Source organism: Wyeomyia smithii, chromosome 1 (genome assembly GCF_029784165.1).
Source record: "Wyeomyia smithii strain HCP4-BCI-WySm-NY-G18 chromosome 1, ASM2978416v1, whole genome shotgun sequence".
NCBI classification, from domain to species: domain Eukaryota; kingdom Metazoa; phylum Arthropoda; class Insecta; order Diptera; family Culicidae; genus Wyeomyia; species Wyeomyia smithii.
Window position 1 is genome coordinate 200,110,748 of NC_073694.1, and position 27,232 is coordinate 200,137,979.

The 27,232-nt window shown below is 39.9% G+C and overlaps 2 protein-coding genes and 1 long non-coding RNA gene across 21 annotated transcripts in view; 1 reads left to right on the forward strand and 2 right to left on the reverse strand.

Annotated features, from left to right (window-relative positions):
- Positions 1-2,956, reverse strand: part of LOC129718967 (uncharacterized) — a 296,333-nt gene extending 293,377 nt beyond the window's left edge. For both annotated transcript variants that reach the window (XM_055670253.1, XM_055670252.1), the window contains exon 1: positions 2,299-2,956. The gene's annotated coding sequence lies outside the window, so the exon portion shown is untranslated. The remainder of the gene's footprint in view (positions 1-2,298) is intronic.
- Positions 1-27,232, reverse strand: part of LOC129718965 (peripheral plasma membrane protein CASK) — a 692,936-nt gene that overhangs the window by 412,101 nt on the left and 253,603 nt on the right. The window lies entirely within an intron of this gene.
- LOC129718969 (uncharacterized) lies at positions 19,786-20,645 on the forward strand. Its single transcript, XR_008727099.1, has 4 exons — positions 19,786-19,857; positions 19,916-20,082; positions 20,137-20,252; positions 20,313-20,645. It is a non-coding gene; the product is annotated as an uncharacterized LOC129718969 (long non-coding RNA).

A 27,232-nucleotide genomic window follows, 5' to 3' on the forward strand; every position in this document is an offset into this window, starting at 1 on the left:
ATGAGCGTGTTGGGATTGAAATTAAAAAGTGAACGGACCTTGTTATGACAATGATTCGAAAACAGCTAAACGAGCTTCGAAACTATTCGGAAATGACAGTTGTTTCGCATCGTGCACCAAGCAGCGTTAATTCAATTGGAGCTGCTGGTCGTTAAACGAATTTAAATTAAATTCCATTCTCTAAAAAAATATTTAACACTTGTCACAGCTCGAAATCATTTTGTGTGTTCGTAATTAGATTAGATTTAATTTTGGTACCACATCTCCATTGGAGAGACTAAAAAAACAAACGCGAACTTTGAAACCTGTACTTAATAAACAACATTTTAATAAAAAATTAAAATAAAAGAGGTGAAAACACCGCCGAATTTTGAACTGAAAATACACAAAAAAAACTAAAATTAAAAAAAAAACACAGCAATAAATAAAAATTGAGGAGCATATTCTGAGAGAGCTTAGCAACTAGTAACGGGGAAAAAATGGACAGAGCAGGAAGAAAACATGATAAAAACATAGATAAAATGGTTAAATAACAGACAAAAAATTGAAAACTGAGGAAAAAAATAATAAAAAACAGCATTACAGTATTAAAACAGCGGAGAAGTAACAGAGGCCGAGAGAAAATCGGAGAGGCAAAATCGTGAGAAGAAAGTCGAGAAAACAATAAGAAATGAACAAGTAAAACAATTACTAAAAGGCAATCAACAAGTAAGGACTAACAGAACGCAAAAAAAGATAAGATAAAAACAGAAAATAAACAAAAATGATTAGAAGGAATGATCAGGTTAAACGAATAAAAGAAATACTTCGTGGAAGAAACAAAAATTTATTTCTTTCTACTATCGCTACAAGCTTCACGGTCGCCATATAATATTCATATTTTTATTATTAGAACTTTCATATTAAACTTTGTGTTGTGTTTGTTTTGTGTTCTTTATGTTATAAATGTTAAAGAGTAAGTCCCAGTTTCCTGTCCAGTTTTCATTAATTAGTTAATTAATTGATAATCATCAATCCATAGACTGCGACTCATACGCAGCTGAGGGTACGAAGACTCTGATCATCTTCTCTGTTCAAGAAACACGGCTCAACTTGGGCGGAAAATTAACTCGAAAGCATAGTTTTAAATTACCAATTAGACTATAACTGAACTAACAAGGCACACGAAACCTCATTACAGAGTGTATGGAAGTGTTCGGTAAAATTTCATAATAATGTTTGCTTCATTAAACAAACAGTAGCGCATTCATAGGAACACCAAGCGTGACAGTTGCTAGCGCAATTCCTCGAAGGTGAGCTGCAAGATTCCGCACCGAAACTATTGCACCGAAACCGACTTCCACGGTGAACTTCCAACTAATACAGGCAATTCCATCGCAATGGCAACGCCACAAACCGCAGAAACTTTCAACCGCAGAACTTGAAAAACTATTCCTCCTCAAGAGACGACGTGGCTTAGCAACCCCATCCCACTTTTTTTTAAGTGAAAGGGCTAACACTCAGTAAATGCTAACCTCCTCCCACAGTGACATCCGCAAACTAGCCGCAGTTTCTGCCAAATAGAGGCTGCTAAATTTTTTTGTCGAGTCTCGAAAAATGTGAACCATGTGAGAGATGGCGCGCTGCCATTGTCGCTAAACAAACGCAGAGCAAAATGAAGTGCGATGAAGCGCAAGAGAAGGGTGCAAATTGTGAGTACTGAAACATTCCGCAACTCGTTCGTATCGGTACTCGTTGGTCGATATAGTTTCACTCTAAATTTAGAACACCCATCCTCGGACGGACGGAGATATGTTGTGACAAAAACCCAATCTGGTGGAAAAATCCCCGGAAAAAAATCACCAAAACAGATGAATGAATAAAATCAAGGATACTGGGGACAGCTTCCACCCCCCTCACCCCAACCGTATAAACCACGACCCTTTCACTGCTGCTGACTGTTGCTTTCGGGTTTTCGTTCCACCCGGTCGGAAGGTACGCTTAATATCCACAAACTACTCACTGAAACCTCGTCGCGCAGGAAATCACTTTGAAGTTTTTGAAAAATTGCGTCGCCTCTGTCATTACTGCACATAGGAGAGAAAAAAAAACACAAACACACTTGAAAAAACATGCTGCTTCCATTTCATTTTGCAAATATGAACGCTTGTTGGCAGCTGCTGGAAATTAACCCATCGTCATCGTCGTCGTCGTCGTTGTCGTTGTCGTAGTCGCTATCGCTGTCGCCGCTGATATTCCACACAGCTGTCCAGGAGGCATTCTTTTTTTTTTTTTTTTCACTAACATCAACGCACTTACAGTTGGTTGATTCACTGCTTCAACCTCTGCGGCATAGCACTCTGCTGGAGCCAAAAATACTAGAACTTGACACGACACCTGGCTCGCAACGCTGACTCGAAACAAGTTTTCATCGACAGAAGGCGGAAGAACTGGGATTCTATCAGCTACAGAAGTACACGTTATCACTTGAACTGTTCCATTCACTATCGGTTTTTTTTGGCGAAGGTCCTCCTCCGAGGTTGGAAACGAAAGCAAAAATACACTCCAAAAACGCAATAGACAAAACGAAAGAAAAAAGTCTTAGGATCTGGTGTGACAGAGACAGTTGTTGCGTTTCCGAAAGAAATAGTCCAGGTTTTTGTGTTGAATGCACCCTTTCGGCTGAAGGGCCTCCGCTATACTGGCTCAGAATCCTGGACCGTCAAGAATCTAAGGTATCCGCTGTTGCTTCTCGGTTCCTGAGAAGCAGCTGCCCCCGAACTCCGTTTTTTTTTTTGTGGGCTACACTCTGCTGCTCACACACTCGCTCGAACGACTCCGCGGTCACCGCACGACACACAATGACTCGAGAACTCGTGCATTCGATGAGCTGTCCGAAACTTCACACACGGCAAAATGGTCGTTCCTGGCTGCTGGGAAAATTCTTTCATCGATATTTTCCATCATTGAACCATTTTGGGATCGTCATCGAGAGCACATCGAACATCCTCTCGCGGACACAGAGCACAGAGCAGAGCAGAAGAAACCTTGAAGAATCTCGCACACGTGATATACGAGGCGCCTTCAGCCACCCACTCCAGCCTGAGCCAAAGCCACCGTTCTCAACGAGAGCAATAAAGAGAAGGAAAAAAACCATCTGTCACAAGATTGCACCAACACTGACGCAGCCTCCGCGGGGATTCTGGCAGCTTGCAAGTTACCTAGACAACGCGTAACACAGCATCAGCCTCCGGAGCAGTAGCAGCGTGTGACCGGACATGCGCCCTACAAGCGCCCTTCTCAGAGCGCTCCAAGAAAATACCTCGCATCTCGTCTTTTTTTTTTGTTACTGTGTGTTACCACTCTGGGTTTGCAGCAGAGCATCATCGGAAGCTGCAGAAGCTCTCCCGGACGCACCAATCATCGAGCTTTACACTGGCCAGTTTACTGTCGGCGGTGACGGACACCGCTGGAAAGCTTCTTTCCCGGCTAGAATGTGGAACAACCGCGGCACACGTGTGCGGCATGCGGTCCCGAGTTGTGGGAGTTAAGGAATACCTGATTCTATTTGGGAGCACACATATTTAAAAAAAAATAGTCCATGCAATTTCTCAAACAAGAAAAAAATCGTCAAAATTGTTTCTAACAGCATAACCGCAAAAGTTAGATGGTGTAAAACAACTTTTTTACTAGTCAAAATCGAAAAAAACATATAATGTAGGGCTCAATTTTCATCCTGTAGTAATTCCATGCAAAAGAGTCCTTTCCCATTTTTTTCACTCCGATCATAAAAAAAATCGCTTTGGATGATCTCTGTCGAAAATATGACCCCTGTTTTTGTTTTGCCCTATGAAAGACATTTTTGTCATAGAGTTGCTCAAAGAATCCTTTTTTTTTTTTAATTTAAGAATCAAAGAAAAAGGTATACGAATTCTCGACACAGAACATCCGAAGCAATTTTAATCATGAACGAAATGAAAAAAAAAAATTGGATTAGACTTTTTGCATGGAATTAGGGTCTTGAAAATGGAAATTATTTAAGGAGTTAGAGCGTATTAGGCAAAAGAGAAAGAGATGTTTTTTTTTTCGAAACAACTTTTTTTAGCGCCGCACACGATTCCACTTCATGGGCTCAAATCAAAAACTTCTTACTTCGGCCTCCAAGAAGCCTTTTTTATTTTTTTTTCTTATTATTTTTTATTTTTTTATTTTTTATTTTCTTTTCGAAACATCAAGAGTGTCACGAAAATTGTCCACATGCTCAGTCAGTTTTTAACGGATTTTTGCATTCTTACTGCAATCAATTGAAAAATTTAACTTAGCGTGCATCAAAATACGGAAAATTGTGATTTTATAATACCAATTATTGTATTACTGAAAAAGGTATAGCCTTGTTTTGAACGTAGATTTCGATTGACGAGAACTGAAAACAACACAAAATACCATCCAATATAGATATTTTTGGAACTGGGATAATATTCAGGGGCCGGAAATAGACCCCAGACACTAATTTGAAGTTGTTGAAAATTATGATTTGAGGTTTTCAGAAGACAGCCAAAATGATAAAAATGCATGATGCCATTTGGAAATGCATGGTAAGTACTTCCGGTTCTTAGAAAACAGCAAAAAATGACCAGATAATACGTAATACAGTAATCATCCGATTATATCACTCGCCGATTTTATCACCTTTTCAACCGATTTTATTGTCATATAACATTTCATTGAAAATAATGTCAGGATGACTGATTTTATATTTAGATCCAATATTTTAGTACTTTCGCACTCTGTGTAGGATAAAACACACATTATATTGAATACTCAACCATTGCTCAGTGTTTTGTTTCGGCGTTTTCGCTCGATTAATTAAATAGTGATTCAAAGCGAAGTATAATGTGACCTTAAAACGAGAAAGTTTGCAAAAGAATTCATGTCTCTATCTCTTACATATTACGAGCCATATGAAGTTTTCTTTCAAGAGGCACTAAACATCACAACAAACTAACTTTTTCTCACATTTTTCCAAATTTTAGAACCTTCTACAAAGTAATCAGCCATCCAAAAATCCATGTTTTTGCTTTGCAAAAAAAATATGTCTGTAGACAGCATCCTCGAATAAAAAAAAATTCGTTCCGGATAATCGAGTTTTACGGATAATCGAATCACAGAAAAATATATAAATTTGCGGCTAACGAACATAAAATAAATAGTTCTTTTTTTCATTTTACTTGTATGATGCAGTGGCGTTACCAGAAATTATTTATGAGGCGAAAAAGGGTGAAAAAATTGGACATGATTTTCACTTCATTCGAACGTGTCCCAAACAAGCAGGAAGTGACATAAATGGTAACAAATATGTCAGACGGGATAGCAAAGGTAAAATTTCGGAATAATAATTAAAAGAGAACACCAAATAAATAAAATTCCGGATAATCAAGTCTAAAATTCCGAATAATCGAATTCCTGATAATCGAGTTTCCGGATAATCGAGTCTCCGTATAATCGAGTCCGACCTGTACCGTTACCTTGTTTTCTTTTTCAAACAAGTATGCATCTACGATAACTAAATTCATCAGTGTTGTTTCAAGTTGCTTGAGAAATTTATGACTTTTAACTTCATAGCTCTATGCAAACTCAACCCAGGGACTAGTAGTGAAATTTGTGTTTCGTTTATAGGAAAGGAGGGAGGGGTGTCAAGTTACCATTGACATGTTTCTTGCTCGCAAGAAACTCACCATGTCAAATTTGGTTCCATTTGCTTGATTAGTTTTAAAATTACGCAGTAGTTTGTGTTATATTTGTATGGGAGCCCTCCCTTCAAGAAGTGGGAGGGGTCTCGAACTGTTCCAATCACCTTTTCCGGCGCCGAAAGTCCTTTCCCGATTTTATCACTTACCCTTTTTTAACACCCCAAACATCATCAAGGGGGTAATATAATCGGGTGATCACTGTATAAGTAAATCTACCCAAGTCACCATTTTTAATCTTAATAGGCCGCTCCAGGAAGGAAAGTCACTTAAACAAAATGATACAAGATCGTAACCTTGGCGTTATTATTGAGATTTATCGCTTCAGACCATCTATTGGTTAACTCCAATCGAGCGTATTCCATAACTTTTTGCAAAGAAAATATTTATCTGAGACAGGTTTATACGCTAAACTTGCGGTCGTGTCTCATACACAACCTCTGCCATTATTTCTTAGGGGTCATCCATAAATGGCGTAGCTATTTTTGCCTTCGTCGCATTTCGTCACAAAACTGCTTAAGAAACTTAAGCATGGGTTTATTCTCAGGCTCCCCAACCACTCGTACCCTTTTTTTGAGCTGGATTCTATGATACCTTGTTGTAACTTCTTCGTAACAAAAACTCACCAGGGTTGTGTGCAAAGTTGACGTAGAGCTCCTTGTAACAATACTTGAGTTGTTGCATTCAAGAGTGACTGCAAGTGCCAAGGTAAATGCAAATTTCTCCTATTCAATAATTCTTTAAATAATAGACGCTAAGATGACGATATCTTAGAGCATCATCAATGTTAAAAGTTTTCATCCAATACTAATAAAATAATGTAGTGGCTCTGAAAAAATTCAAAGCAGTAATTAGAGTCGATTTACGGCCTCTGAATATCGCCCAGAATTCGAAAATACTCCTATAAGGTGGTATTTGGTCATTTATGGTTAATTTCCAAATCGGAAGTTACCACTTTGGGTTTCAAATTTCATCTGGAGTCGACCTGGTTCCAAGCATATCCATATTTAGCAGTATTTGGGAATTTTCCTTTTTGGGCTTTTCCCAGGGCCCAAAAATCGATATCCAGAATTTTTAAATGATCATAAAACGACCTCAGATTCCATTTTGATTTTTTTCAGTGTTACCACATTATTTTCAGATTTAATTTATTAGCGTTGGATAAAAGATATTGTTATTGATCATTGTCAAATGCAATAATGCAAATAATGTAACAAACACTACTAGAGGAAGTGCCGCTGCTTCAGCTGACCCTGCCACTATCGCTGCTGCTATCCTCTGCCACTGCTGCTGCTACTAAGTAAGAAATGTCCTAGTCGCTGTTCAGAACTAATAAGGACTAGTTTAGGCAGAAGCATCTTATGTCGACCAATCAGAGGTCAAAATCGGCGTTTGAACAAGGCTGTTCGCGCCAAAATTCCCGCCTCAGATGGGCCCGACTGTAAGTCGCCAACCACACCACCACACAGGCTGAGGCCCAAGCGACGCCGACTTACGCGCGCTTACTCGCGGCTTTGTTTGCCGCCGGACTAGAGGTCAGTCTAGAGGTCAGTCAGTCGTTATTCGTCACTAGTCGTCAGTAGTTAGTCGTTTCGTTACCTACGGTACATTTGTGTCGGTCGTTGCAGCAGTCGAGCGTAAGTGCTTTGGGCCGTAATTGCCCCTGATGGTGACGACCGAACGCGCCAGTTTAACGCCGATTAAATATAACACAACGTAGGGTCAGTTTGCGCCAACAAAGGCTTTATAATTATCAGTAGTACAATAATTCGAATAATCAAATTACAATTGTCTGCATATGGGTGGATGCATAGAATATTTTTTAATCAACTGCTGGAAAAACGAAGGAAATCCATTGAAAACTACTCGACGGTTCAGTATTTGAAATTGAACATATTTTTCCACTTTTCCCGTTTTTAGTTTTTCATTTTACAACCCTATGTAGTCGAACTTCCTCAGAGACGTAGCTCTACGTCAAAAAAAAATCCTCTTATAATTGAAACTGCCCAGGAAAACGCACTACGAAACTCCTCCAGGGAATTATCACTTGTGATGATTGACAGGAGGAATGAAGCTCGGTGTAGTAGAGCAGTAAGCCTTTAAAAAGAAAAGTATCAATCATCACACGCGAGCACGGATAAATAATAAGCATGCCACTTGTCAATAGTGGTATTGCTAATAATAGATGTGCGGGATACAACAGACATCCGGGCATATCTCACAATAGACCAACGATTCTGGTCGCAGTGAGGAAGTTCATGTAGGAAAAAAAACGATCACTCCCCAGACCTTTTGACTAGAACCTTTTCTCAAAAAGTATGTTTTTTTTTATTTTATTTTATGTTTTTGAGGCTACAAAAACAATGATTATTTTGTATACGTTTTAAACATATAAATATGTAAATTTGTACACGAGAAAATAAAATTCGATAAAAAATTAAACAAATTGCGGATTTATCATAATAATGATGCACAAGAAACAAGCACCATTTCAAACGAAATTTTTTGATTCGGCTGAAACTTTGCACAACTGTTCCTGTGAGGTAGAGATATCATTTCGTGCAATTGGTAATTTATTTTGAATCACGACTAATTTCTGAAAAAGGTTCATGTAAAAATGGTGTTAATAAATACATATACACTAAAGTCGCTTTTTACAGGACGGATACGTGCCGCGTAAAAAGAAACCGCGTGAAAAACCGCGTGAATTCCGAAATCCGCATAAAAAACCACGTAAATTCCGGAATCCGAGTAAACAAATTCCGGAATCCGCGTAAGAAAAAAATACCGCGTGAATTCCGGAATCCGTGTAGAAATAGCCGCGTAAAAAAACACGCGTAAATAAACCGCGTAAAAAGCGGCCTAAGTGTATTACTAAAGCCAGAACGGTTTGTATGATCAGTGTGACGTCTTCGGCAATTAATACACCGCAAAAAAAATTTTTTTTTCAACAAAATAATATTCAAAAAATAAGATCACTTATCTCAAAACGCTTATTTTTCAGTCTTTTTTTTGTAAAGACTACCAAAGATAAGCTCAATTTCGATAGTTGTCTGAACACGGAGAAATGAGAAACAAAATGTTAAAATTTTCCATAACAAAAAAAAAACAAACATATTTGTTTCAAACTTGATGATAAACTATAAATAATAATAACTGCACTTAAAAGTTGCGAGTATTTTTTGTCAAAGAGACGTCAAACGCCCCAAACATAAAGAAATGGAATCAGATGCAATGAATGTCGAACTATGAGTACCCCGAGGTAGTGTTCTAGTTCCGTTTGTTCATAGTGGCTAGCGTCTGGAAAAGCCTGGGAAACTTGAAATTTTTAGAGTATTTAATTTCGTCTGAAAACCCCTTGGAAAGGTTAGAGAAATTGTTATCTACAGTTCTGCGGGGCACATTACACCGTTCAAACGAACCATTCTGGCTCCAAAAATATTCGTAATCGTCCATACCCTTTTTTACGTAAACCCCTTTTTACAAATTAGACGTCTTAACCCCAAAAGAACATCTGCCTTAAATATTAAACCAATAAAAAAAAAAACAAGTAAAAAAAATAGAAATGGAACATTTTTATGGAATTTCTCAATACCAATAATATACAATGTCGAAAATGTCATGAAGTTAAAGAATCTCAACTATCCCGAGTCTGTATATGATCATTTTTATGAATATTTTTTTAGCAGACGGCAAAGTTTTTCAAAAAAAACTGAGTTAATTTGAGCGCTAAAAATTACAGTTATTTTTTTTTTTTTCAACAAAATAAAACTTCATGCATAGAAATTTATCTCTCAAGAACAATTGTAAAAAACAGGAATGAAAAAAATCGTCTTAGGTGCGCAACTCTCTTCTCACTGTCTGTCAATAGCCAGCAGTCAGATTTTTACCAATCCATTTTATCCAAAGAAAACGCCGACTGAAACGCATTGAGAGTTACAAAAATACAGAAATGCTCTTCTCATCACTTTTTTCAAATAAAGTCGCATTTTTGTTACAAAAAAGGGGTGCCTAAGAGTTTTTTGGGTTTATAGCTGATCTCGGAGTACGATGCTGGTATAACAAGCCAGTAGTCGTATGTTTGAGTTCGGTTCGGAATTGACTGCTAGTACCAGTAGGATCGCATGGTTGAGGGGCTAACCATCCTGTACTTTTAACCCTTCCTCGATCACGAGGTTTTTCGTGATTAATACAGGTTGATTTGGGCAAAAAACTTTGTATTCTTATTAAAATTCGAATATTTCATTTTGAACAAATTTGAAAAGAAGCTCCAGGGCACCCCTAAGCTCTGCAGAGGCTTTTGTTCTTGACACAATTATTCCCCAATAAATGGCTAAAATATTAACTTAAATATAAATAAAAAAAAAAGTGAACCAATGTGAATTTGAAGAAACCTGCGTTTTTGACTATGTGATGAATTATTCCTTTGAACGCCTAGAACGTCTCTTTGTGCCTTCAAATGCTAATCAGTATGATATTTTATCGTAACGGGTATCTATACCAGGTACACAATGTAAATTATTGAACATAAACATTTATGGAACAAGCAAAAGATAATTAAATTGCTATGCATATTTATATATCGTCGCACTCAATACACAGCGACAAAAAAAAATATATATTTCTATTTGAATGTAATTCATAAATCTCTCTGAAAATTTGGGAGTATGTTCCAAAGGCGTTGTACTTCATTAAGGAGCATTGGAAACAATCAGCAAAATTTTCGATTGCCGAAAATTGGGCCGAATTCATGTTTTAATTTCTTTTAGCAAATTTTTATAATCTATCAGTGTTATTATCGCTTCAATTCCGATTTCATCTCAGTGTTTGGTACAGTTAAGCTTTCTATATCCTAGCACGCGTCAAGGTTTCCCGTCACGTAGCCTAACTCTCACACCAAGAAGCAGCCTTAAATTGAAAGCACAAAAATTGTACCGATAGCAAAATTCAACTCTACAGCCAACCCAGCCACACTAGCAACACGAGAGATAATTTCCCATCAATTATTTCCTTCAGTGGCACTTTCTTTTTGGTCCACACGTTGCTCGTCAATCATTACTGCCACGTTTACTAGCAGCATGAGACACAGGATGAAAAAAAACACACAAAGTAATGGTGCGAAACGTTCAACAAGCAGCGCTCTAGTACTTAACATGCATCGCTTCTATCACATGTGAAAAATAACCATTTTTCTACTTTCTTCGCTACGGGAAGGAGGTAATTTTACTTCAGAAATGATTATTAATTTTTGTATTTTGCTGATTGTGGCGAATAGCTTGTACAAATATTTAAAACAACATATATAATACTAATAAAAGAAGTTACCCCTCACTGGAAGGTGGGTGAATGAAAATTTTCTTCTACTTTTTCTCGCCTTCAAGTCACTTCAATTTAGGTGACGAGGGAATTTTCCATCGTCTTTCCTCACGCCGGATAGTGTGGCTTCGGTGTAAATTTCCGCTGACTGCATCATCAGAATGCAAATCCGATGAACACGTACAAGCGTTATATTAAAACAGCAGCAAAATGTGTCAGTAGGAGAGAGTCTGATAGCTAGAAACAAAAGTTCAAACCATACTGTGGAAGGTATTAAAATGGAAAGTTTAAGAAAAATTCTAATCGCAATATGTTATCAAACGATGCTGATACCATCCCTCTACGCATCGCAATTAGCAGAGAAAGCAACATTTTTCTATAGAGAATGGTTGCCCAAGGCAACCTTGTAAGACGTAACCATGCTTTCAATACAAATACACAAGAATGTATTAAAATACAACATGCGGAAGATTAGAAACACACCAGTGAACAAAACAATACAATTTCTTATTCAGAACATCATATCGGTAGTTGAAGCGAAATAAAACTTCGGTTTCAATGCTGGAAAGATTGTATCTTTTTTTCGCATGCTGCAAACTTTTTATATATCTGGAGCATCTGTTCAAAAATTTGTTTAATAATCAAGCTGAATAAAAAACAGCTATCAGTATTAAAAGCCACTAACTTGAAAATCCCAACTCGTTGCTTGCTTGCCTAGTATAGAATAATCGTAAACCCGAAACCGATTAGCAGTTGAGGAGCAACGATGGCAAAACTTGTCAAACCGCTCATTACACATTACGACCAAACGATCAAAGAACCCGCAACACCTTCCCCCATCCCGAACACGACATAATTTCCTTCGGTAACAACCCGATTAATCATTTTTCAATCAAACCGAAATCTTCAATTTTCTCCCACCCAGTTAGCAAAAAACAAACACCATAACCATCAACGCTGGATGGTCGCCAGTTTCGGATCGAACCCAAACAACATTTTTGATGGATTTTAAATGACCTTCTGGCCATGGCAACGGATGAGAAGCGTAGGATCGTAATCGCACGCAGGTAATATTCCATGGCGAAAGTTACGGCCTATGATGGCAGTCTCGAGAGTGTGATAGGTGTCTTCCAGATTACGGCAAACCTTCCGAACTCCCTGTGGGGAGGAAACAGAGGCAGAAAAGCTGCAAATCCTCAACTCTTCCGTAAATTTGTACAAGAATAGGCCTGTATGTATGACTGAAGGAGTATAATTTTCTCCGGTCATGATGGGAGAGGAAACTGGAAACGAAAGATCTACAATTTGCATCCTAACTTTCAGCTCGGTGTTACTCGTTTAGGGATTTGAATTCAAAAGTCTTCAGTAGGGGTACGAATCCCTGCGGACGGTGGAAGATAGCTTGGAGAACGCTTCTGGCACCTTTCCATTGTTGCAAACTGTTGGATGAATGAAATGTTTGGCATTATGTTTTAAGCTCCCAAGCTGGGAGTTTAAATATCCACATACGATTCAGATACATATTCTAAGCGTTAACGATACCACATCTTAGTGTGTACAGTTGATGTTATCTATAAACAAACTCAGAAAATCTTTGTATTAGGCGTTTGTGCTAGCTCTAAAAAATTATTTTCATTGATCCTTCTCTGTTATCCGCTTTCTGTATTTTTCTTTTTTTCTCCAGTTTGAGCTCTAGAACAAAAAAAAAGTTTTCTTTTCATTTCTCCATCCTGGAATTTTTTAACAAGTTGCGTTTTGAATTCTATATATATTTTTTGTTTTGTTCCCTAGATTTCGTTCTCAGACAGTTTTTATGTACAACAAATGGCCAAAATGGATACACCCTTTTGGAAAATAAGTTTTGAGTCCTCCACCCGTAGAAAATACTCAGTTTGCTAAGTCAAATACCTACGTGTCCAAATTTCATTCAAATCAAAAACGGGAAAAAAAAACAAACCATTTTGGAGGGTTCGCGACTTTGGAGATCCTGTAACTTTTTGTTAGATTCCACAACTTATTTTACATATACAATTAAATTTTGACGGCTTTTTTATTTTGTAAATATTTTTTTTATCTGTCGAATATCAGATGTGGCTTCAAGCTTTACAATAACCAAGCGCCTCCATTAAACAATTCCTCCAACCTTTTTCAATGGAGGCGCTTGGTTATTAATGTGCTTTGTGAAGACTTCCGGATTGATTTGCGATAAGGGCGCAACTGGCAAAAGATAAACATTGGGGAATATCAGTTTGAAACTTTGCAAGTACTTTTTCAAATTGTAATTTCAAAGGAAGTGACTAACATTAACATCAATACCAACAAACGACGTAAAATAAACCTGTCTTATAGTTTAAATTAGTGCATTTATGGCTAAAATCTGCGTTTTTCTTCTAACCCTTCTCAAATGAGCCTTAAAGCATTTTGACAACGAGATTCGCCCACCTCTATTTCGCCTTGAAGCATTCTGACAACGAGATACGCCCACCTGTTCTTCAGTTACGCCCCTTTAAATGCGCCTTTATTTTGAAAACAATGTTGATCCGCTCTTTACTGTCGCCTATTTACGAAATATTTCGCAAGTAAGTCCGTTGCTTCAAAACATTGTAAAGGAACTAGTTCCAAAGCATCTTTTGTTTTGGGTAAACTGTTTTGTCGCCCTTTACTAAAAACTTGATTTAAATAATTTTATCGATTTATACAAGAGAAAGGATTCTTGCCATGGCTTTTGTGAGTCTTTTCGAAACCAATAGTGTAATAAAACGATTTGTTTACATTTCGTTAGTTGCACCCTAATCGCGAATCACTCCGGACTTGTGTTATTTAAACTACAGTTTTTGACGTAGACATCGAGAGTGTCACGCAAATTGCTCACTTTCAAATGTTTAAAACTTAATCTCTTCCATTCTCACAGAATGGATAATCATCTATACATACAACAGAAAATTGTAAGTTGATTATTCGTAATATTGTACTATTGAAAATTGTCAAGCCTCGTTGAAACACAAATTTCAACTTCTGTTTGGTCGTTAAATGCTTGCTTTTCCTAACACGGACAAAATATTATACCGAGTTAACCGGGAATGCACGCTTTGGGCTAGGTATATATACGATTCATTTGAAGACCGTAACGGTACCATACGGGCGTTAGGTGCTGATCGTGACGAAAAAAGAGAAGGGAAAATAGTACCGTTTATCTCGTGCCGGGTTTCAATTTCTTGCACCAATGTTTTCAAGCACTGGCGGCTGGTATGGAGGTTTTTATAGCTGCAGAAGTACTTAAAATAGTAGGAAATTCTGCCAGATATAACGAGAGAATTGGAATCATCGGCCAATGGTAATCTTAAATGACGATGAATTGAAAAAACTTGCCGGTGTTGTTACTATTGTGAAATACTAACACCTAATTATGTATTGAAGTAGATTTTTCTACCACTCGCTAAAACGTTGCTTTTATTATTATAAATTTTTTTTTTTGATTTTAAGTATTAGCTAGAATGAGCAAACATGAAAAAAGGGTGTAGCCTTTCAAACCATCACGAACTGAAAGCGAACTCGTGATTTGAAGGCTCAACCCCTTTTCCATGTTAGCTTATTCTACCAGACTCTCAAAACTAAAAGAGATTTTACGTTTCATTGCACAAAAAAATGAATCTCATGTCGTGTAGGCAACAAAATTAAACATTGTATCGTGTTGCTGCTTCGAAAAAGTATCATCATATTCTCGTGTCGGATGTTATCAGATAATAGAAGTGCAGTATCCTCAGTCCCGCAACAGTATTTACGCTGTTGCGTGTTGCATCCTGCGGCACCGGATGGGAAAAAAACAACTTTTTAGTCCTGGTAGAGGTACAAGACTTCGGTTCCGAGAGCTGATCCTCAGACAAATTCTACTGCATACCAAATCCAATTCTGTTCTAACGAGACAATATTACAACGCTGCAATGGATGATCAATACCGCTGCACAGTGGTCCAATAGGGCAAAAAGTGGAACTTAATTGCATAGCGTCTCTCCCCTTCAACCTAGCGTAATGATGTGTTCGGAACAATTGTTTGTATGAATGACCCACATAATCTCAAATGGTCAAAAGTTATGAAAAGTTTACTATATTGAAAATAAAAAAAAACTTTCTTGTGTTAAGAGATAGAGGAATGGTTTGTTCAGCAAAGTTGAAGTAAACTTGAAATTATCAAACTTTGCTGATCAAACAAAACTCCTATCTTCATTTGACACAAAGTTATGATGTATATTTTGCGAAAATTACTTAGAACTTAGTTTTTTTCGAAGAATTGTTAGGGTACATAAACCACACATTTTCGCCGAAGACTCTATATCTCGAGGACTTTCCCTTACAATGTTATATCATATTTTAGCTTAGGCCGTTACAAATTTTATTTTCATTTCATAACCCCCCCCCCCTTCAAAAATGTTGAATATTGGAAGGGAAGAATAAAAAGCTCAAACCGTTTTGTTCATTTTATTGGTTTTCCGACAGCATAAATGTTTTATTTAGCAACAAACAAGTCCAGTGACAGCGAGAGTGTCGTCAAAAGGCAAGCGAAATAAATAATAATAATAATAAAGTATTATTTTTCAACATTTATTTGAGTACAAGTTACAAACGTCAGAACTTGCACACAAACTTTGATCAAAGATATTTCTTTTTTTTCGTCTCGGTGTTATTTATTTTTCGCCACCCCCTTTGCTAACTTTGATAACCTTGGACATAAAAAGAATTCGAAATTAGTATCAGCCTTATTTTCTCGATAACTTCAACAACGTATAGGGTAAAAAGGTCCAAGTCGAATCATGATGTCAATACTTTTCCTTGAAGCTAAGCTGAAGTAATATAAACTCTCATAGGTCCCATTTGTCCCAATTCACACATATTAAAGTACGGCGAGCAAAGTTTATAGAAGGTTTCTAGATATTGAAAATACTAACTTTTTGTGTTAGGAGATAGATGAATAGTTTGTTTAGCAAAGTTTTAGAACATGTAAAAATATAGAACTTTGTCGAATAAGCAAAATTTATATCTTCATTAAATGCAAAGTTACAGAGTATTTTATACAAAAGTTACTTAAAAGTTAGTTTTTTCCACTTAACTTTTGTTGGTTACATTTTACAAGAAAATGTTATTCTAAAGAAGCCTTTGGGCATGCAAAACACAAGTTTTCGTCGAGGATCACACATCTCCAGGACTTTTCCTTACAAAGTTATAGCATATTCAAGCTTATTTTTTCGATAATCTTAAGAACGTATAGGGCAAACAGTAGGTGAACTGGGACAGATGGAACTTATAATAGTGTTAGGTAATTGAGCTTTGAGAAAAAGTATTAACACCATGATTCCACTTGCTCCATTTTACCTTATATATTCCTAAAGTTATCGAAAGAATAAACTAATTCAAGCTATAATTTTGAAAGGAAATGCTTCTTCAGAACAACGTTTTCTTTTAAAATGTAACTTACAAAAGTTACACACAGAAAAAAAGTTAGTAACTTTAATAAAAAATATTTTGTAATTCTGTACCCAATGACGATAAAAATTTTATGCATTCAGTAAAAATTCATATTTTCACATGTTCTAAAACTTTGCCAAATAAACCATTCTCTTAACACATATCTCTTAACACATATTTCTTAACACAAAAAAGTTAATATTTTAAATTTATGAAAACCTACTGTACTCTAATAAGGGTGCATTGGAACAAATGGAACCCACAAGAGTTTTTATTACTTCAGCTCAAAGTATAACAAGAATAATCCATCTGGCCACACTTCTGGTCAAAAATAATATTTTTTCTGGATTCCTTGGTTTATTTTCTTCAAAATTCACCTATAACTTTTTTCGGGTGTCTTACATCTATAAATTCTAAAAAAAATTAATTACGAAGTTTACAACTTTTTTCGTAAAATTGTGATATCTCGAGATTGGCTCATATTACCTCGGGATGATAGTTGTTTCTTATGTGAAATTTTCCAAGAAATACGATAAAGTTATAAAATTTGAAATCAAAATGGCTGCATTCGCTGAAAAATGAGAATTTAGTTTTCTAATACAAAAATAATTTATCTGGCAACACTTCGGGTCAAAACTTATATTTTTCTGGATTTCTTGGTTTATTTTCTTCAAAAATCATCTATCAGTACTTTTCGGACATTTTACGTCCATGAATTGTAAGAAAAAGAAAAAAGAGATTTTGAACAGAAAATGCGTAACTTTGCAATAAACAGGGGGGCTCCCACAGAGCGGGGGGTATTCCAATCGACACCAAATTGGGATTTTTCCAAAGTGACAGTAGATGGATAATTCTCCCAACTTTGAACAAAATCTGTGACGGTCGTGTCCAAGTTTGTGCTTTTTCGTGGTCACTTCTTATGGAATGACCCATATACTATTCTGAATTCTAAGATGGCGACTTCCGGTTTGTGAGAAACGGCCCAAAATGACCGGGACAGCTAGTTTTATCTAGTTAGCTAGTTATCGAGAATGACCTTCTGGTGCCTCGTATACCCCTTGTGTCACGTTGATCGAAGCATTCTACGTCCTCCTTAATGGCTATGCTGATAGGCATCATGCCGGACAGGACGCAGATTGCGTCGTATGACACTGTACGGTACGCGCTCACAACCCTCAGGCACATGAGCCTGTAGGTACTTTCCAGTTTACGACGATGACTGTTGGTACCTAACGCTTTGGACCACGCTGGTCCACCATACCTAAGTATGGACGAAACCACGCTGGCAAGAAGTTTACGCTTGCTGCCATATACCGCTGAGCTATTGGACATCATTTGAGATAGTCCTGCAGCGGCCGTTGAAGCCCTCTTACAGGCATAGTCGACGTGACTCTTAAATGTGAGCTTATCGTCAACCATAACCCCCAAGAGCTTCAAGGAACGCTTTGAGGTAATGGTGCAGTCACCGACTCTGACCACCGCCTGTTGCTCTAATTTGCGGTTGTTCACAACCGTAACCTCCGTTTTATGGTGCGCTAACTCCAGTTTCCTAGAGTGCATCCAGTCTTCGACCTTGCGTATGCAGTGCGCGGCCGTCAACTCGACCTCTTCGATCGACTCGCCGTAGACCTCTAGCGTGATGTCGTCTGCGAAACCGACGATCACAACCCCTACAGGGAACTTTAGTTTCAACACCCCGTCATACATGACATTCCACAACACCGGGCCCAGGATGGAACCTTGCGGTACCCCTGCGGTGATTGGGACGCACTTCTGACCCTCCTCCGTGTTGTAAACTAGTACCCGATTCTGGAAATAATTTTCCAAAATCTTGTACAACGACACCGGTACGTGGATGCTCCTAAGCGCGAGCGCTATGGAGTCCCAACTGGCGCTATTGAATGCATTCTTCACGTCAAGCGTGACGATTGCGCAATAGCGAATGCCCCAACTCTTACGCTGGAGTGCTACCTCTGCCGTCTTGGTGACAGAGAGAATAGCATCCAGCGTGGATCTACCTTTCCGGAAGCCGAACTGGTTACTTGCCAGACCGTTTACACCCTCTGTGTACTTCACCAGTCTGTTGAGGATAATCCTCTCAAGCACCTTGCCCGTAGTGTCCAGCAGACAGATAGGTCTGTATGCCGATGGGTCCCCTGGCGGTTTCCCAGCCTTCGGCAACAGCACCAATCTCTGTCGCTTCCACCTGTCCGGAAAGAGGCAGTCATCCAGGCACTTCTGCATGACTGCTCGAAATAGATCGGGGGCCACTTTCATGGCCGTCCTGATGGCCAAGTTCGGGATTCCATCCGGTCCCGGTGCCTTGCTCACCTTTAGGGAGTTGGCGATCACGATGAGTTCCTCATTCGTAACCCTTACCTCCTCCACAACCTCTGCACGGCTGCCGTCTCTCACGGATTGGATGCCCGGCAGGTTGGCCGACCATCCCTGGTCTGTGTCTGAGATACTGGAACGTCGGACGTGAGACTCAGCAACCGGAGGCCAAGGATTTGGCTCGTGTCGTGGAAAGAGTCCCTCGATGATACGCTCCAGCATCGCTGGTGATCGCTCTGCAGGCGCCAACACGCCTTTGGTCTTCGCCATTACGACTCTGTAGGCGTTGCCCCACGGATTCGTATTGGCACTCGCGCATAGCCTATCGAAGCAGGCCCTTTTGCTCGCCTTTATCGCACTTTTAAGCGCCGATCTTGCAGATCCGAATACTACACGGCGCTCTACCCTCTGTGCATCGGTACGTGCACGTTGCAACATCCGTCTTGCACGGAGGCACGCGCTACGGAGGTCCGCTATCGCGTCGGTCCACCAGTATACCGGTGACTTACCATTCCTAGGTTGGCGGGTCCTAGGCATGGTGGCGTCGCACGCCCGTGATAATGTGGCAACTAATTGGTCAGCACTCGGGCGGAGCTAACTGCCCCCCTCGCGCTCTCTTCTCATTGCTTCTGCAAATACCTCGGCATCGAAATGCGATGTCTTCCACCCGCGGACGGTGTTACAACTTCGAGATTTTTCCGACTAAAATACCGTAAATTTTCTTCGAGTGCAAGCTCTACGAATTGCATGCACTAACATCGCTACCAAATCGAAGCGAGTATAATGACCAATCTCTCGCTAGAAGTCTCTAAACACAACATGAATCCCGCTTGCCCGCTCTCGCTCTGCAACGATAATCCTCGGGAACAAAGCTTGGCTCAGACAATTGCACGGTACAGTCATAGAGTGAAGGTGGTTTATGGTCGTCCTTAAGAAGCCGATCTGAAGTGCTCGAGATAGAAGGTTTGTCGCATCGCATATCACGATTTGGCAGGTTACACCAATAGCCCGCAAACAAAAGGTAAAACACTCAAATGCCCATGCAATAGAAGCTAATTTGGTGCCTTTTAATCGCAAAGGGACCACCCGATCTGTTCTCGGATAACCGCATGCAACGCGAGCACGTTTGACTTCATTCCAATCAATACACCAAGTTCCCTATGAGCTATCGCAAGACTTGCACGTAACATCCGTATAGTTTGGAGAGATAGATTTGCTACGAGAGTTGCGAATTCCAAGAAACAAGGTAACCTCATAACTACGACCTAGGTGAGAACATAACCTCAATTCTTTCGTGTAGAGTTATACGGCATAAGCTAGTGATCTCCGACGACAGATTAAGCCACAACGAGACTCGGCTGCGTTGGATTTAAGTATCGAAAGAGTAAACACAAGACACCCAAAGGCCTTCGAAAGGTACATCATATAAATTGCAGCGTTTCTTTAGCAAATGAATGACGTCACATGGCCTCCTAGAGGGCCTTTGATTTACAGGCTTAGGTGCTTCGGTCGTGCCACAGCAACGAGACTCTCTGAGCGTAGTGATAGCATCTAGGGACGGCAAAGGCAAGACCGATTGAGCCGAATTTACTGCATTTCGTTCCCGCCAACCATACGTGCGATAGCGAGACCGCAAGGACACGAAGGAGCAGACTACACGATCGTCGCAATGCTTGCCGATTAGGCAAGACAGAAAGGGATCTAGCGCACCGGTGGCAGCGTGTGAAGTACAGTAAAGTCAACATCAAGGGGCCCCCACCGATATGAATAAGTTAAAGATGTGAACTTTGTAAAGGGTGGCAAAATGTATGTATGCCAATAGAGTTAAGTTAGCAATATAACTTGTTTTTCTTATGTTAAGCTGCACTCCCTTATCGCATTGTTTTGTGAGTCTTACCGTTTTAATTCAGTTGAATTCATCTACTATTGTATCCTGACACGGATTAGCCCCTGCGTAGTTGGACAGATTGCCTGAGGGCCCACTGATTTTAATGTAACGTTTGATAGAGAGAGCAACAACGGTCGGAGTATTGGCTCTACCCGTCGCCTGCCGCCTCACGTTCTGGACTACGCTATAGCAGACCGACTGGTGGTCACTATAGGTGTAGCCATCGTCTACCCTCCAGTTCACGATCAGTCCTGGGCTGGAGAACGTCACGTCGATGATCGACTCCGCACCATTTCTGCTGAATGTACACTTGGTTCCAACGTTGGCCAGATCTAGGTTGAGCTTTGCCAAAGCTTCCAACAAGATCTGACCCCTCCGGTTCGTGCGGCGGCTTCCCCACTCAACAGCCCAAGCGTTGAAGTCGCCCGCCACTACTAAGGGTGTTAGTCCCGTCAGCTCCATAGATAACAAATCGACCATCTGGGTGAACCTTTCGATAGACCAACGCGGCGGAGCATAACAACTGCAGTAGAACACTCCGTCCACCTTGGCAACCGCGTATCCTTCATTTGAGGTTGACACAACCTCCTGGACCGGGAACTTGCTGGTCGTGCATATGGCCGCCGTACTGGACTTATCTGCAACCCAATTACCGTTTCCGGGAGGAATGTAGTAGGGGTCCGATACGATTGCGATGTCCGACCGCGACTCAGACGCTGCTTGGTATAGCAGCTGCTGTGCCGCATAGCAATGATTCAGGTTCAATTGTGTCACCCTCACGCCCGTGGTTTCGTGGCCGCCTTACCGGCTGGGCACCGTGGGCCTCCCATAAAGTGCTTGGCGTCCCGTTTTCCAGTACATACTAAGCACTTGGGAGGCTCCCCGCAGTCTTTAGCTTTATGGCCAGCACCACCACAACGCCTACATAACTGGCTCCTATCGGGCCCCTTGCAGGTCCAGGACTTGTGTCCTCCCTCGAAACACCTGAAGCAAACGTCCGGCTGCTGGAGTATGCTCAGGGGACATACTGACCAGCCAACCTTAAGTTTGGCTGTCTTCAGGGCCAGAGTTGCATCGGCCGATGCAAGCCGGAAAGTGGCCACCTGGGTCCCCGCTGGACCCTTTCGGAGGCGAATTACCTCAGTGGCTACTTCCACTCCGCACTTCTCCTTGAGGGCCTGTGCAGTATCGCACCTCTCGGTGATTTCATTTAGGTTTTTGAGCTGGAGAGTCACCTCTGAGGTGAGTGCCCGAATTTGTACATCTCTCCCGAGGACCTGTTCGGCTACCGTCTTGTAGGCAGCGCCCTTGTTTTTAGCATCCTTGCGGAGCTCAAGGATCATCTCGCCGGTGCGAGAACGACGGATGGTCCGCACATCCGCTCCCAGATCCTTGAGCTGGGTTTCGCCTCTCATTTTCTTCAAGACTTCGGAGTACTTGGACCCATTCGTCTTGAGTATGAGGGCGTCGCCCCTGCTTCGCGCCTTCTTTTCCATTTTTGGACGATTTTTCGCCTTCTCGTCGTTGCGCTTGCTGTCTTTTTGGCGCTTCCTTCCTCCCACGGTAACCCAAGGGTTTCCCGTAGCTGCCACTTCGGCAGACTTTTCGGCGGACTTGGAGGCTGTTGGTGTGCTATCTCGCGGGCTTAGCACAACCAACCGTTTCTTGCTGTTCTCGGGGGCTTCCCCCGGAGACTGCCTTGCTCTTTTTGCGGCTGACCCGGAGGCGCACACCGCTGCAAACGTGCAGGTGTCCGTTTGGACCGACTTCGTCGCCCTTCCGGTCACCTCCGTTGCATTCTTCTCTGCAGCCACCGCTCTTGCCTTGAGCTCGGCGTGCTCCTTCTTCACAGCATCGACGGAGGACCGAAGCATGTAGAGAGCCTGCCTCAGGTACTTCGTCGTGTTGGTGCGACTTTTCGCAAACTCGATTATGGCATCGAGCTGCTCCGACAGCGCTACTACCTTCGGTAGCGTGTCTCGCTGTCTTCCGACCGCCTTTATCAACAGTGGACCAGCCACTGCGATGTCTTGCGTCGATCCGGTAGGCGTACTGCCTTTGCCGTCTTCGCAGGCGTCCTTTACTGCATCCATCTCCGCCTTTCTCGGCGGAGACCTCTGGATGCCTCCTCGTGCAAACGGGTTTTTCAACTCATCTGCGCCCAATTGTTGATCTTCATTATTTTCATTGTTCATTTTTGTTAAGTGGGTCCCCCTTCCAGCCGCTATCCTTATCCATACTGGAGTGGTCGCCTATCTGGTCCCATGGTAGTCTATGCCGAAGCAGTGAGGCCATGGCTAGGGGCGGCTGCCATAGCGCCTTATGAGCAACTATAACACCCCCGACTGGCGCAAGTCAGGAAAGGACATCTGATCCCACTCCTGCCCGGTTCCCACCGGGCAATGAATTTGAAACGTACTGGAAGGCCTGCCAGGTTTTACGGGACGGAGACCCCTGCACCGGTTGTTGTCTCGCCGTTTCAAGCCGTTGTCACACGACCTTACTAAGGGAGCTCGGCGCAGGTGCCAGCCCAGAATCGTAGTACGAAAACAAAATCCGATTCTTATATATATATATATATATATATATATATATATATATATATATATATATATATATATATATATATATATATATATATATATATATATATATATATATATATATATATATATATATATATATATATATATATATATATATATATATATATATATATATATATATATATATATATATATATATATATATATATTTATATATATATATATATATATATATATATATATATATATATATATATATATATATATATATATATATATATATATATAATGTTTTTGAACTTTCAAGGAAAATATATAGTTTGCATATGAAATATTTGGAAAATTGACTAGTCACGGTGCTCCCACAGACCGTTATTATAAAAAAAATGCACCAAAGAATCTGAGTGCCCCATTCGATTCGTTATGACGTCCAGAATGTCTGGTCAAAATTTCAAAATCATCGTACGGTACATTTTTGAGTAATGCCCTTTTGAAGGTCGTAAAGTACAAAAAAGTGATATAAAAGCGACGAAATACTTATTGTAAAGCACGTTTTTCAACCACCATTTTATAAATAACTTCCAAAATAGTTTCTACACATTCCAAGGTTTATATTTCAAGACATTAACAATTGGTGGAAAAATTTATTTGAAAATCCCACAGTGCAGTGGTCTAAACTCGAAAAATCGTGATCGTCCTAGATTTGACTATGAAAAATTGATTTTATGTACTCAATATCTTCAGCAAAATTGTTTCATAGAACAAGGCCTTACTTTTGGCGTTTTTAGTTTTTCGATCAATCCACCTAACAGTTAGATAAAAAAAAATTTTTTTCTTATTTTCAATATACAGTAGGTTTCCGTTTTTGGCATGTTCCGTTTTTGGCACACTCCGATTTTGGCAGCAAAGGGTTCCGTTTTTGACAACATTTTATAGTACATAGTATACAATGATTTACACAACAAACTGAGCTGATTTTGACACCCGTTCTAGGTTAAAACTGATTCAACTGGAACTGAAAACATCTTACGCCTGATGGTTTCTAACGAGCTCAACTACCAACACTATTGATATGCCGCACAGTGGAACACTTAGAACATCAAACCTGATCATAATTATTTTAATATTTTTTTTGCACTGAAAACGTATCATATAGTGATAACCAGGCCCGGATTTGAGGGGGAACCAAGGGAGCAAATGCCCCGGGCCTCTCGACTCGAGGGCCCTTCCTAGACGAAGTGAACACCTTTTTTTGCTCATCTCCTTCTAGCGATTGTGAAGGCGTAGCACAACAAAAACAGGCCCCACGAAAAAATCTGCCCCGAGCCCCCTAACGCCCAAATCCGGCCCTGGTGATAACAAAATCTTGTGAGTGGATCTGGGCATATTTTTGCATAGAGTAACCCACCTTAAAGTGATATATGCCCGTTCTTATAATAAATCCTAAATTAGGTCATGTTCGGCTCAAAATTTGTCCAAATACTTTAATTTATCATTGAATGACTTTTTGGTACACTTTTCCATCATTTGACAAAGTTTCACTCTTGTGACCATGGCTACTATCCCAAAAGCGAAAATAAAATTATTTCTTGATTATTTTTACAGAGCGATAAAACACGAAACCGGAATAATCCGGAAGGTTTTTTCTTCACCAATATAACCCAAAATATTAGCACGAACACCAGAGTATTTGGAGAGAAAACCTTACGCGCTAAGCACCCATTTCTGTTCGATTAACCTCCTTTAACATTCTCCATCGTTGCTATATTTAGAAATCGCTTGTTTATCTTCGAAACGTTATATATTAGCTAAACGGTATCAAAGCGTAACTATCATCCAAAAAAAAAAACTGTTCAATTGCGGTCGGTTCAAACCTCTCGTTACGACTTTAAACATAACTTTTGGATGTTGACAAGCTGTTAAATGATCAAGCAAACATCACACTTCAACTTAAATTTAACGTGTATTTGACTTCAACTGTAAACAACGCATTATCGTATATAACAGGTCTAGCAATTTAAAACCAGCCGTCTTCTACACTCATTTGCTTTCAATTGGAACAGAGAGTTTGACGTGACAGACACTGTTGTACAAGTGCTGTGACGACAAATTTGAAATTTGTTATTACTGTACGTTATACAAGACGAATTTTGTTAAAAACCCATTTAATCATATAAATAATTATTTTCATAATAATTTTGAAGTCTCAAATTGAATTCATTGATGACAGAAAAGGTTTCTTCAGATTCTTTGGTGCATTTTTTTTTTAATAACGGTCTGTGGGAGCACCGTGTAGTAATTTAACTAAAGCTATTCTAGTTTCATTTAAATAGGTTTTTAATATCGACACTGGTTTTCTTTCTTCCTATTCTGCTACTATTCATCTTATTTATCGCTTGCAATTTGTACCTATTTTAATTTGGACTTGTGCTTCTAAATCTGTACTATAAATTTATTCCTTTTTCCAATATTTTCTATTCTTTAAATTTATAAACGGTTTTTTTATTTTACCTGACCCTGAATCTTTATCCTAATTTTTCTTTGACATGTGCGTTTTTATAACTTTATAATATATCCCATAAATTGAAACTCTCTTTCCCAATTTTCATTTATCTCAAATACAACAGTTTTTCGTCGCTTCATTTCGCGTATGCATGTAAGTACTGTTTCTAGAAAAACATCAGCAAACCATGTTCCAACAATCAAATGTAGAGCAATCAGTGCGATACTGCTCAGTAATTTCCTGAAACTTCAAAACACATCCACCAAAGTAATACCGAATCGGAGAGCCACTCGTGCCGACAGAACAAAAAACATCCCCTGACTGAATTTAATCCTATTGTGAGTAACGCTCATATCATCATAACCAGAAGCACGTTGCAAAAACAAAAAAAAAACCGTTCGTACAGAAGTAAGTCCCCGTCAGATAACCGACACTTTTTCTTTAAAAGACATGACACACAACTCAAACCTTCTTTTATTACAGTTACGTCTAACCCGATGTTGCTCGAAATATCATAAAATCCCCACACATAACGATAATGAACACGATTTGTATGGAATCTGTTCAAACAATAGCAGAGCATCAGTTTCTAGCCCATCATCATCATCATCATTGTGTTCTTCGTGTTGTGCTGTGTTCTGTGCCATGATTACTAACTCTTCTTATTTTTCCACTTCATCATCGCAGCCAAAAAGCTGTTACTGGAACCCATAGACGTGACCGGATAGACGATGGCAGCCAGCAGCAACAGTCCTCACCCTGATGACGCCACCGGCGCCGGTATCGTCATTGACGTCGGCAGTGAGCGCGTACTTACGATGTGTGTGCAAACTTAAGCTGGAAAACAACGCTTTACGATCTGATCTGATGGATGGGTACTTTTTTGGAACCGCAAGCCACAGGAGGAACGAAATGTAGGTACGGGGCTGCTCCTGCCCCTGCTGCGGTAATGTTCCAATGAGGAAAGTACATAAAACACTTGTTTATTGTATTATGAAAAGCGTATGGCGGTTGCCGAGCACCCGACAGGTGGGGGAAATGAAAAACAAACTTTCGGTTGCTGGGCCACAGACGCCACCCCTCGAAGCTGTGTGGGAGGGATTTGGTTCGGTTAGGGTTGGGGTTCTAGCTTTTATCATCACGAAAAAAAGAGGAAAAGATTGTGAATGGTGCACATCCCGAGTTTTATCTCCGGAAGGAACAAATTAACACAGTTTAAATAAATGAACACTGCTGCAGATGGAATTGTTTTCTTTTTACGTTCGGACGTAGTGAATAAAAAAAAATTATTGCACAATCAGTGTAGAAAATATTCCACTAATCGGTTCAAAGTTTATTTTATAATCCCCCCCGTATGATATAGAAAGGAAATCAAATTCAATAAATTTGCTTCCGTTGCAGGTAATCCAACACAAAGCACTTGAGTTAATTATGGCCCGTCCATGCCGCATTGCTCTTC